Here is a 14,416-nt window from a genome sequence, read left to right on the forward strand (position 1 = left end):
GTATATTGTTGTAACGTATTTAAATGAGGCATTATGTTTGTGACCTAAGTCAAGGGAAGGCATTTTATAACCAAAAACGATGTATAAACATTCGAACTCCGCGCGTCAGTTTACCACTCTAATGGTCGCCAGCCAGCCATTCAATTTGTCCGCTCTTCACAGTCGACCACTCGTGCGGTTGTGGGGGGGGGGGGGGGGGCTGGTATCGACAGCAGCAGGAGGGGGTTGGGCTACAAGGCCTATAAGAACCCCATAACCCGCACTCCTGACAGTTCACCTGCCCCACAGCAGCTGCTATGGCGCGCCACTTGATCGTGCTTCTACTGGTAGCCGTCTGCTTGGTTCAGGTAAGGTATCGCAGCCCACGGACTCCTTCTCGAACTCCTTTAATACAGCAACAGAGCATGTGAAATACCGACACTTTGCAGGTACACGGCTTTATGATCAAAATAATGGAAATGCTTGTGGTTCCTAAACTGTATTTATTCACGAGAACTTCTAAACAGAGGGAACGGGGAAGCAGGTGGATTCCGTCTTCTTAAGTTTCCGAAACTAACACTGAGCAATCCATTGATATGCGACTGGTAGAAAAGTTTTTGACTGACTGCATTTACTTCGCTACACTGGAAGGCGAATGTTTAACAGAAACGAAACTTTCCGAAGGAAGTGTAATATAAACGATCTATTTGACAGGTCCAACAAGACTATTAAGTTGCTCGGTAGCGGTAGTCTTGTCCACAAGAAAATATCATCTTTGGATGACCGTGAGAAAATGCAGAAAAACCTTTGAAATATTTCCTTTTGATGTAATAACGGAATCTCTCTTTAATAGCAACATAATGTCCGGAATGAAGAGTGATAACATACGCACAATACACAACCGTAACAGGACAGAGAATCACTTATATTGTTTCGAAGTATAAGCCGCCTTTCGCTGTACAATGGCTTGAGAAGTATACAGGAAGAAAATTATTGAACTACATGAAATAAAATGGTTTACGTTAGGACGTTCAAACTGCATGGTTGGCCGTGGGTCATGATGGGAATTAGTATGGGCAAGCATGGTTTGGTTTGCGACGAAGCCCATTTTCATTTGGGTGCATTCGTCAATAAGCAAAATTGACGTATTTTGGGGACTGAGAATCCGCATTCCGCGATTGAGAAGCCTCTTCACCCTCAACGGCTAACTGTGTGGTGTGCGGTGTCCAGTCACGGTGTAATCGGTACGATAGTGCTACCGAACGGTACATGAAGGTTTAGGAAGATGATTTCTCCCCTTTATCCAAAGTGACACTGATTTCGACAGGATGTGGTTCATGCAAGACGGAGCTCTACCCCACTGAAGCAGGAGAGCGTTTCATGTCCTGGACGAATACTTTGGGGACCGCGTTCTGGCTGTGGAGTACCCAGAGGCCACTGGCATCACCCTCGATTGGCTGCCATATTCTCCGGACCTGAAAACATGCGACTCCTTTTTGTAGGGCTGTATTAAGTACAAGGTGTACAGCAATAACCTAATACCATTGCTGGTTGGGTTGGGTCATCGATGGCATCGGTGTTCCGACACTTCAGCGGGTCACGCAGAATTTCGCTATTCGTCTGCGCCACATCACCGCCAATGACGGCAGGCATATCGAACATGTCATAACCTAAATCCGAATATTTGTAATGACGTTTACGTGTTGTATAAAGTGTGTGCAAGCCGTAGCTTGTAGCTAATTTAAGTTTTTTTCCGTATAGTTCACCAATTGACATACTGAACATATACGTGTAGAATACACTTGGAACTAAGAACTGGAACCGAATATTCAGTTTATTATAGTCATAATGCAATCTATACCTCATATTATCAAACTAATCTGATAAAAACAGCCCCAAATGGCGATTTCCCGCCTCAGTGCTTGCTTGCATTACACCATACTTCATTGACAGGTATGTATTCTGACCTCACTGCCTCAACATGACGTTTATTCTAGGTGTTTAACTGCTGCTCCAGTCTCTATTCTCCTAAGTGTGCTTTTCAAACGCACGTTGCGAGGTGTTGACTAATTTTCTACTACACGACCCTCAAATTCTCTTACGCGAACAGTAAGTTGTCGACAGCCTTGTTCAGCACTGTAGTGGCTTGAACGACACAACTTCTCTCCAGTTTCTTTCCACAGAAAAAACAACAAAAAACCCTCTCCTTAACTTGACGTCTGTTTAAAAACTTTTTTGTATAGCTTCGTTCACCTTCCCGGGCTCTATATGCTTCTGCATCATATATATGTAATGAGTCACAGAAAATATTATGAGCTCAAAAGGACTTAATTGATCTTGAACAGAATGATCTTCTCCATACCATTCGGTATGCATTTCTCAGACATCGATCATGTGAAACCCAACTCGCACTTTGATCAAGAGGCATCCTAAAAGTCATGATCCAATCATTCAGGTTGAAGGACATTTTCTTGACTTTCGAAAATCATTTGAGTCAGTACCACTCGTACTAGTACTGTCGAAAGTACGATCTCATACGGTACCAGACGAAACTTGTGACCGGGTTGAGCATTTCTTGGTAGGGAGGGGGCAGCATGTTATCTTGGAGAGTAAGTTATCGACACACGTGTTCCAGGGAGATTTGCTGCCACCACTGCTTTCCACGTTGTGTACTAATGACCTTGCCGACCCCATTAATAGCAGCCGTAAACTTTCGCACGAGATGCGGTTATCTAGAATGAAGTACTGTTTAAAAAGCTGCACAAGTGTTAGGTCGGATCTTGACTGGGTATCAAAGGTGTGCACATGTTGCCAGCTTACATCAAATGTACAAAAATGTCAAATTGTGGTGTTAACAGAAAGAGAACACGTAACACCCTATGACTACAATATAAAGACCTCACCGTTGCAATCGGCCATCTCAAGAAAATCGGTGGTTGCTACAATCTGCAGGGATAAGAACTGCGAACGATCACACAAGACCAGTTGTAGCTGAAGCAGGTGAGAGACTTCGGTTCACTCATAAAATACTAGGAAAACGTAATCAATCTGTAAAGCAGATTGGTTACAGAACACTTCTGCGACCTGTCCATGAATTTTCGCTCTAGTGTTGGGGATGGCTCTAGTGTGCGGGACACGTACCAGACAGGACAAAAAGGGGATATTGAACATGTACAGAGAAGGGCACCACGAATTGTCACAGGTTACTTTGATGGGAGAGTGTCACAGAGATGCTGAAGTAACTCAGCTGGTGGACTCTTGAAGACGAAACATACCTACCAAGGCCCAAGAACTAGCTTTAAGTGATGAGTCTAGTAATATACTACTCTTCTGTATATATTACGGCGACAAAATTAGACTACTTACTACAGACACAAAGGCGTAAAAGTTATGATTCTTGTCGCGTTCCATACGCGGATGAAGAGAGAAGTAGCCTTACTAATTGATACGATAGGGGGTACACTCTACCACGTACTTCACAGTCGTTTGCAGAGGGTGGGTGCAGTATATAAACAGTGGCAGCTCTACAGTCGACACATCACAGACGATTGGGTATTCTCTTTGAAATTAGCGACACCAGTGACGATGCAGAAGTGTTATTTTTTTCAATCAACACAGGCAAATTATAAACACGTGGTTCAGAATTGTCATTTCCATTAATACCTGAAGTATTCAGTTTGTACAGTTGGTTCTGGTATGGTATGACTGTCATAAACATGCAAGCTGCAACATATACTGGAGTGCTTTACTTATGTGTTGTCCTGCAGGCGTCGGTATGCATTTTTGCCTTCCTCCGACTTATCAACCCAATTATAAGGGAACCTACAGTTAAAGTGGTCTCCAAATTAGAACGCAATTTGACATTTTTACGTATGTAAATCATTGTTATAGGTCTAAAGATGAGTAAATGACAGAAAAAATAACTTTAGAAACTGAAGTCCGACAACCATTAAGCCATCGAGCGAAAGCAAAATTTTCTTTCCCCTAACTGTTCACTTCCAACCAATGCATTGTATCTCAGAATACTCAACTTTTGCTCCTTTATTTTATGTATAGTCTTGATCCCGCAAGCGAGACATCCTACGTAACTCTACTGTGGAGCGAAAAGCGAGCATGTAGAGAGTGCTTACTCTAGAGTCCACACTTCAAGTATATCATGTAGCTACTTGCAGGTGAGTCTCGCTAAAAGCAGCGTAACTGCTTTCGACAACAGTCTCAAATGATGTACACTTTTTAGAGCAATACGTAACAAGAATGTTTACTTCATTTGTTTCCACATAGTTGTAGAAGTACCAGCAGTTGGTTTGTTCATAAGTGTATGAGTGTCGTGTCCGTTCAGTTGAAGGCAGATGACGTCAGCAGAATGAGGTGGTGCCCTCGTGAGGCACTGGATACACAGTTCGGAGAATAGAGGCTCAGATCAACGTCCAGGCACCCAGAGTTCGCATTTTCGTTTTTACTGTACATCGCTGAACTAAATGCCGGGATGATTGTTTTAAACTAAGCACAGCGGATATCCATCTCCATTCTTCTTCACACTGAAATTGTGCTCCGCCTAAAATCACCTACATCTACATCTGGATGATTTACTTTGCAGTTCACACTCAATTGCTTGACAAAGACTTCTTCGCGCCATCTTCGGAGTATTTCTGTAGTCGACCGAGACTCGAATTACGGACCTTACCATCTCGCGGCCAAGTTCTCTCTGGCGGAAGTACAGCTGTGCGGACGGGTCGTGATTTGTGCTTGGCCAGTTGAGTCAGTAGAGCATTTTCCCGTGAAAGACAAAACTAGCAGCACACAGTTTTATCCGCAAATAGGTCTCATATCAGCGCACTCTCCGCTGCTGAATGAAAATTTAATTTTATGTCTCTAACGTTTCACTCTCGAACAGTGCGCGGGAAAAACGGTTTCTTACATCTTTCCGTGCCAGCTCCGAGTCCTCTTATTATACTTCGGTAAGTATTTACCCCTATCTCAACGAAAAACGCCTTTTTTTAACGATTGCCACTCCAACGCTGTGTTATATTCATGGTACTCTCTCCCCTGTTTTGCGATAATACAAAACGAGCTGCTTTTCGTCGGACTTTTTCGAGGTTTCTCGTCAGTTCTCTCTGATAAGGATCCCACAGCGCAAAGCAGTACTCCAGAAGATGACATACGTGCAAGTGTATTTAAGGCAGTCTCTACAACAGCTGTTGCATCTTCTAAGTGTTCTGCAAATAAAAAAACAGTCTTTGGTTCACCTTCTCCACAACATATTCTCTGTGATCGTTCCAGTTAAGTTGTTTATAATTACAATTCATAGGTATTTAGCTGAATTGACAGCCTTTAGATTTATGTGATTCATCCGTGTAACCGAGATTTAACTGATTCCTTTCAGTACTCGTGTGTATAAACTTACTGTTTTTGTTTTTCACAGTCAAGTTCCACTTTAGGCACCATACAGATCTCTTGTTTAAATCATTATGCACTTAGTTTTGGTTTACTGATACTTTCTCAGACAGTAAATGGCAATATTATCTGAAAACAATCTAAGAGGGCCGCTAAGATTGTCTCCGAAATCGTTTATACAGGGTGTTACAAAACGGTACGGCCAAACTTTCAGGAAGCACTCCTCACACACAAAGAAAGAAAATATGTTATGTGGACATGTGTCCGGAAACGCTTGCTTTTCATGTTAGAGCTCATTTTATTACTTCTCTTCAAATCACATTAATCATGGAATGGAAACACACAGCAACAGAACGTACCAGCGTGACTTCAAACACTTTGTTACAGGAAATGTTCAAAATGTCCTCCGTTAGCGAGGATACATGCATCCACCCTCCGTCGCATGGAATCCCTGATGCGCTGATGCAGCCCTGGAGAATGGCGTATTGTATCACAGCCGTCCACAGTACAAGCACGAAGAGTCTCTACATTTGGTACCCGGGCTGCGTAGACAAGAGCTTTCAAATGCCCCCATAAATGAAAGTCAAGAGGGTTGAGGTCAGGAGAGCGTGGTCCGCCTCTACCAATCCATCGGTCACCGAATCTGTTGTTCAGTAGCGTATGAACACTTCGACTGAAATGTGCAGGAGCTCCATCGTGTATGAACCACATGTTTGTCGTACTTGTAAAGGCACATGTTCTAGCAGCACAGGTAGAGCATCGCGTATGAAATCATGGCGTTAACCGAGCAAGTACAGTACATACTGACGAAACTAAAATGAGCTCTAACATGGAAATTAAGCGTTTCCGGACACATGTCCACATAACATCTTTTCTTTATTTGTGTATGAGGAATGTTTCCTGAAAGTTTGGCCGTACCTTTTTGTAACACCCTGTATACAGGGTGAGTCACCTAACGTTACCGCTGGATATATTTCGTAAACCACATCAAATACTTACGAACCGATTCCACAAACCGAACGTGAGGAGAGGGGCTAGTGTAATTGTTTAATACAAACCATAAAAAAAATGCACGGAAGTATGTTTTTTAACACAAACCTACGTTTTTTTAAATGGAACCACGTTAGTTTTGTTAGCACATCTGAACATATAAACAAATACGTAATCAGTGCCGTTTGTTGAATTGTAAAATGTTAATTACATCCGGAGATACTGTAACCTAAAGTTGACGCTTGAGAACCACTCCTCCGCTGTTCGATCGTGTGTATCGGAGAGCACCGAATTACGTAAGGATCCTAAGGGAACGGTGATGGACCTTAGATACGGAAGAGACTGGAACAGCACATTACGTCCACACGCTAAAACCTTTTTATTGGTCTTTTTCACTGACGCACATGTACATTACCATGACGTGGAGGACGCATAAATTGGCCAGTCCGTTCTCCTGATCTTACACCTCTGGACTTCTTTCTGTGGGGTACGTTAAAGGAGAATGTGTACCGTGATGTGCCTACAACCCCAGAGGATATGAAACAACGTATTGTGGCAGCCTGCAGCGACATTACACCAGACGTACTGCGGCGTGTACGACATTCATTACGCCAGAGATTGCAATTGTGTGCAGCAAATGATGGCCACCACATTGAACATCTATTAGCCTGACATGTCGGGACACACTCTATTCCACTCCGTAATTGAAAACGGAAACCACGTGTGTACGTGTACCTCAACGCTCAACTCAAGCGTCAACTTTAGGTTACAATATCTCCGGATGTAATTAACATTTTACAATGCACCAAACGGCACTGATTACGTATTTGTTTATATGTTCAGATGTGCTAACAAAACTAACGGGGTTCCATTTGAAAAAACGTAGGTTTGTGTAAAAAAAACATACTTCCGTGCATTTTTTATGGTTTGTATTAACCAATTACACTAGCCGCTCTCCTCACGTTCGGTCGGTGGAATCGATTCGTCAGTATTTGATGTGGTTTACGAAATATATCCGGCGGCAATGTTAGGTGACTCACCCTGTAGATTAGGAGCAGCAGATAGCCTATAACAGCTCTGAGTGGGTCACCCGATATCGTATTTTTTACTCGTTGACTTTCCGTCAGTTATTACGAAATGTGAACGTTCTGACATGAAATCAAGAATCCAATAGCACAACTGAGATGATATTCCATGGGCAAGCATATTTTTAGGTTGCTTGTGGGAAACGGTGCCATATACTTCTGGAAATTTAGAAATATAAAATCAATTTGAGATCTCCTGTCCGTATCACTCATTACATTGTGTGAATAAAGAGCTAGTTGTGACACAGAAGAACAGTATTTTCCGAATCCGTGCCGACTATATATCGATAGGTTGTTTTCTTCGAGGTACTACGCAATGGTCGAACACAGGATAGCTTCCAAAATCCTACAGGAAATTGATGTAAGTAATACTGGTCTGTAACTGAGCAGATAATTTCTATTTCCTTTCTTAGGTATTGGTGTATCCTGCGCAACTTTCCAGTCCTGAAGTACGAATCTTTCGTAGAGCGATTGTAAGACTGCTAGGTATGGGGCTGTAATATCTTCATTCTCTGAAAGGAACCTATTGAAGATACAATCTGGAGCGGAAAACCTGCCTTTATTATGTGATTTAAGTTGCCTCGCTACACCGAGGTATCTACTTTTAAGTTACTCATGTTGGCAGCTGTTCACGATTAGAAAGCTGGAACAGTTACTTCTCCTTCTTTGGTGATGGAATTTCGGAAAACCATGTTTAAGTAACTCCTCTTTAGCGGCGCTGGCATCTGTAATATTGCTGTTGCTATTGCGCAGTAAATTTATTGATTGTGTCTTGCCATTGGTGTACTTTACATACGACGATAACCTCTTCGGATTTTCTGCCATCTTCCGAGATACTGTTATGTATTAAAATCATCTAGTATAGAATTCCGCTCTAAATTTAGAGATTTTGCAAAATAGCGCCAATTTTGGAGATTCTGTGTTCTTTTAAATCTGGCATTATTTTTTCCTTGCTTTTGCAACAGTCTTCTGACCTGTTTCGTAGGAGATCCGTTATGTCTCTTATAATTTACTCGTATTTCATACGAATCTCTCAATTCTGTCGACACTATTTTTTTGAATTTAAACTACCACTGGTCTAAGCTTACATAGTTTGGACTTAACGAGGACTGTCTCTTAGGAAGACGTCAAGCGAATTTTTATCTGCTTTTTTTAAATACACACATTTTGCATTTAGTTTTGGTGAATTTGGATGTTACGGCATTCAGTCTCGCTACAACAAGCTTGTGGTCACTAATCCCTTATCCGCCATGATGTTCCGTATTGCTCAGAAATATTTGTTGTTAAGAGGTCAAGCACGTAAGCGCAATCATTTACACATCGTTTGGCCTCATGAATTAACTGCTGAAAAATATGTTCGAAGTCAGCGTTTAGTACAATTTAGGACGAAGTTTTATACCACCACTGACTTCAAACACGTATTTGCGACAACATATCGTTGGCAGATTGAAGTCACCACCAACTATTATTCGAAATGAGACTCAATTTTTCTTTGAACCTTTCAAGCAACCATATCCTCTAAGTCGAGGGGGTATGTAAATGGAACCTATTGTTTATTTATTCCCGCTGTCAAGTATAACTTCCATCCATACTCATAATAACTGTTTACTTGAGTTTCACTATAAGATAAATTACTTTTAACGGAAGCAGACACGCTACTATCAACTGCATTTGATCTGTTGTTTCTGAACAGTGTTACGTCCTTTGCGTAATTTGGGCTGTTCTCATCTCCGGAGGTAGCCAGCTTTCTGAACCTATAACGATTTATCATTCAGTATTTTCTATGGTTGCCTGAAGCTCTGATTATTTCCCAGCATCTCGTTGTCAACGTGATGTTAAAACCTAATTTTCTTTACTTCACTCCAAAAGACATCTCAAGTCAGATATTTCTGTGTCTTCTCATCTATGTGTATGCGAAATACAACGGGAATCATTTCCTCCGTATATGTCTTCATAGAGCAATCTCGGAAACGACTCAAATAAAATCTCTGTCACCATTTGACATTTAACCCTGGCGTACCTGTAACATATTCTCAGATAACTGTCCATCAACTCCAACTGAGTCCTTACAAAGTATGTAAAGATTTTCTTAAATTACCGCTTCCAGTCACAAACTTTGTCAACTATTGTATACTTATTTATTTAGCGACATGTTTCGAGGGAATACCTCATCTTCAGGCTAAATAGCATTACAAAAGCAACTTTACAATAAGGTCATACTGATGTTACATAGTTGTTTTTGTAATACGATGTAGCCTGAAGAAGAGGTATTCCCTCGAAACATGTCGCTAATAAATCAAGATTTTAAACATGGCTGCAGCAGCAACTGTTAAAATTCTTCACAATAAAGGATGACAGCCAGAAACAGTTGCAGGATAGAATTTTTTTATTAAAATTCTTGACCACGGTTTCGGTACATATAAATATACCTTCATCAGAAGTAAAACTTCCTGAACAGAAAGACACATTCATTAGAAAAGCCATATCAACGAAAGTGAGAAACAAAAGCTTAAGTAACAGTGAAATTACTAAAGTAATACAGGCACAAAATCTTTAGTACTTACTAAAATTACATCATGCCATGGAGAATAATAAAATAATTATGCCAAAGGCGTCGTCAGTAATTTAAAACATCATCTCCATCTGTACGACATGTGTAATGGGCACAAGATCATAGCGAACAGTTTAACACCGTTACTTCGCCTATGAACTATTGAGACACGAGTGTGAAAGCACTAAGGCAGACTGTTTCGCCGCGAGAGGGCACTTGCATGTGCAAGACTCGCGTATATTAAAATCCATAAATACATACATAAGCGCATCAAAAATTATTAAAGGTTGTGTTAATTCAAACTCTGTCTTAATAATAAAACGTATCAGGCCAATTAAAGACACTTATGTAAAATAAAAATATAGAACCAAATTTGCCTGTGTCCTAGTGTCAAACGGATAAAGCTTGAGCTTGGAACATCTAACGAGCGAGGGCACAAGTATAATGCGCGAGAGTCTCGCGTAACGTAGGCATGAAATACATACTAGCGAAACAACCAAAATGTTATAATAAAATGAAACCATCTGTCATTATGAATAAAACATAGTAGTCATTTAACCACACATACACATTAAAATTCATAACTAACAAACATCACAATACTTAGATACAATAGTTGACAAAGTTTGTGTCCGGTAGCGGTAATTTAAAAAAAAAAGGCCTTTACATATTTCTTGAGACAGTCACGGTCGGAAAATAGTCAAAAAATGTTCAAATGTGTGTGAAATCTTATGGGAATTAACTGCTAAGGACATCAGTCCCTCAGCTTACACACTACTTAACATAATTATCCTAAGGACAAACACACACACCCATGCCCGAGGGAGGACTCGAACCTCCGCCAGGACCAGCCGCACAGTCTATGTCTGCAGGGTCTGAGACCGCTCGGCTAATCCCGAGCGGCAAAAAACAGTCAAAATGGCTTCAAATTCCTTACAAAGTAACTATCATGGATCGATTGATCAGTTTAAATAATATTGCTCGGTGTCAGCATTACAACTGGCTATTTGCCGTGTATATATGATGTAGACAACATTCCACTGGAACTACTGACGGCCCTGGGAGAGCCAGTCCTCACAAAACTCTACCATCTGGTGAGCAAGATGTATGACATGGGCGAAATACCCTCAGACTTCAAGAAGAATATAATAATTCCAATCCCAAAGAAAGCAAGTGTTGACAGGTGTGAAAATTACCGAACTATCAGTTTAATAAGTCACAGCTGTAAAATACTAACACGAATTCTTTACAGACGAATGGAAAAACTAGTAGAAGCCGACCTCGGGGAAGATAAGTTTGGATTCCGTAGAAACACTGGAACACGTGAGGCAATACTGACCTTACGACTTATCTTAGAAGAAAGATTAAGGAAAAGCAAACCTACGTTTCTAGCATTTGTAGACTTAGAGAAAGCTTTTGACAATGTTGACTGGAATACTCTCCTTCAAATTCTAAAGGTGGCAGGGGTAAAATGCAGGGAGCGAAAGGCTATTTACAATTTGTACAGAAACCAGATGGCAGTTATAAGAGTCGAGGGACATGAAAGGGAAGCAGTGGTTGGGAAGGGAGTAAGACAGGGTTGTAGCCTCTCCCCGATGTTGTTAAATCTGTATATTGAGCAAGCAGTAAAGGAAACAAAAGAAAAATCCGGAGTAGGTATTAAAATTCATGGAGAAGAAATAAAAACATTGAGGTTCGCCGATGACATTGTAATTCTGTCAGAGACAGCAAAGGACTTGGAAGAGCAGTTGAATGGAATGGACAGTGTCTTGAAAGGAGGATATAAGATGAACATCAACAAAAGCAAAACAAGGATAATGGAATGTAGTCTAATTAAGTCGGGTGATGCTGAGGGAATTAGATTAGGAAATGAGACACTTAAAGTAGTAAAGGAGTTTTGCTATTTGGGGAGCAAAATAACTGATGATGGTCGAAGTAGAGAGGATATAAAATGTAGACTGTCTTGGCAAGGAAAGCGTTTCTGAAGAAGAGAAATTTGTTAACATCGAGTATAGATTTAAGTGTCAGGAAGTCATTTCTGAAAGTATTTGTATGGAGTGTAGCCATGTATGGAAGTGAAACATGGACGATAAATAGTTTGGACAAGAAGAGAATAGAAGCTTTCGAAATGTGGTGCTACGGAAGAATGCTGAAGATTAGATGGGTAGATCACGTAACTAATGAGGAAGTATTGAATAGGATTGGGAGAAGAGAAGTTTGTGGCACAACTTGACCAGAAGAAGGGATCGGTTGGTAGGACATGTTCTAAGGCATCAAGGGATCACTAATTTAGTATTGGAGGGCAGCGTGGAGGGTAAAAATCGTAGAGGGAGACCAAGAGATGAATACACTAAGCAGATTCAGAAGGATGTAGGTTGCAGTAGGTACTGGGAGATGAAAAAGCTTGCACATGATAGAGTAGCATGGAGAGCTGCATCAAACCAGTTCTCAGGACTGAAGACCACAACAACAACAACATATGATGTAGACATTAATCTTGAAGTGCTCTTTTTCTCTGATGAATTACGGCAGCATTTATTTGGGTACTCAAACTTGCAAAACAATTTTCCTCGAAATACTGAAAACTGCCATTATTTTGATGAGACATGGTTCATAGAGTGAGAAATTGGGATCAAGACATACAAACTTTATATTCCTTATTAGCTACACCAAAAATCTCAAAACGAAATGAGAGCAAGAGTGTTGTATGCAATTACTGCTACAGGGGATCCTGTCGTCAAAAACCCCTCATAATGCTCATTGATACTGTTTGGTCTCGCATTATCCTGTACGACATAGCTGTAGATCTTTTTGTCAGCTGTTAGGTCACTGTAAAAAGTTGCAGTTTGTTGTCTACATATCTGCCAGATTAAAACTTTTGGTGGTATAAGGTCGCTCCGTAAATTGCGGACCATATCTAGGGTTTTTACTAGAGCGTAGGCGGGGATTCGACCCTACCATCTCGCTATTGGTACAGTAAAACGGTGCTGTATCCAACGTGGCAACTAAAAGGCACCCAGTCAGGTCCGGTATGAGTGATCTGAATTGTTTCTTCGTATCGTGTTCATTTACTTTTACATCTGACATTTTCGCATGCGTACACTGGTCGAATGCAGAACATTTTCGCTCTTATTTTAGCAACTTTCTGTACGGTTCTGTCCTAATCAAACAACTTTTCGACCGGCAACTTTATTCAATTAACTGTAGTTAAGACCTACGCCTTTTGGATACTTTGCCAATACAATGGGTAAGATCTCAGGCATACTACCGAATAAAAGTTCTCGTTACTGTGCTTCTTAGACCGAATTCGTCTGTTCACGCTGCCCTTGCTAGTTACTTTACCTGTGAATAATTACGGCAACCTACCTCCATATCAACCTATTGACTCGCAGTCAAGTCTGAAACATCCTCTAAGATGTTTATCCCACACACGTATCTGGTAGGCGCTGAGCAGTATGGGACTTAACTTCTGAGGTCATCAGTCCCCCTAGAACTTAGAACAACTTAAACCTAACTAATCTAAGGACATTACACACACCCAAGCCCGAGGCAGGATTCGAACCTGCGACCGTAGCGGTCGCGCTGTTCCAGACTGTAGCGCCTAGAACCGCTCGGCCACCCCAGCCGGCCACACGTATTTCCTTCAACTATTCACTGATGTCTCCGTACGTATTTTATGGACCTATCCCGCCTTATAGTCAAATTCTGCAATAGATTTCTTTCCTCGCTGACAGAATTCAGGACGTTCTCATTAACCAATCAATCTAAATATCTAATATTCGTCATTATAATGTAGCACCACATTTCGAGAGCTTCTAATGTCCCCTTGTAAGTACCGCACCCATATAAGGCTACACTCCACACACTTTTAGTAAGAGTTACTAACACATTAATATTCTATGTAATCGTTTCCCTCTTTGTTAAACACATTTTCCTGTCTGTTACTATCCTGTATTTTATTTTTCATTACGGTCAAGTTAATAAAAATGGTTCAAATGGCTCTGAGCACTATGGGACTCAACTGCTGAGGTCATTAGTCCCCTAGAACTTAGAACTAGTTAAACCTAACTAACCTAAGGACATCACAAACATCCATGCCCGAGGCAGGATTCGAACCTGCGACCGTAGCGGTCTTGCGGTTCCAGACTGCAGCGCCTTTAACCGCACGGCCACTTCGGCCGGCCGGTCAAGTTAATAGATCTCCTCCTTGACCTCTATATCAATTTCTGTCTTTTGATTACCTATACTGGTTCCTCGTGTACTGACTGAATAGCATGTTGGTATGCTGCAACTCTGCATCATTCCCTTCTCAAATATTGCCTTACATCCATGTTTTTCGGTTCTTATAGCTCAGTATTATTTTTGCACAAGTTGTAGATAATCTTTACCTCCCTGTATATTTCAGTGGTAACTTCAG

At 41.1% G+C, this 14,416-nt stretch overlaps 1 long non-coding RNA gene across 1 annotated transcript in view; it reads left to right on the forward strand.

The window, feature by feature from the left end:
• Positions 1 to 284: 284 nt before the first annotated feature.
• Positions 285 to 14,416, forward strand: part of LOC126202936 (uncharacterized) — a 30,840-nt gene continuing 16,708 nt past the window's right edge. Inside the window, exon 1 of the long non-coding RNA XR_007540204.1 lies at positions 285 to 347. This is a non-coding gene — a long non-coding RNA (uncharacterized LOC126202936). The remainder of the gene's footprint in view (positions 348 to 14,416) is intronic.

This window comes from Schistocerca nitens, chromosome 9 (genome assembly GCF_023898315.1).
Source record: "Schistocerca nitens isolate TAMUIC-IGC-003100 chromosome 9, iqSchNite1.1, whole genome shotgun sequence".
Classification (NCBI taxonomy): Eukaryota; Metazoa; Arthropoda; class Insecta; order Orthoptera; family Acrididae; genus Schistocerca; species Schistocerca nitens.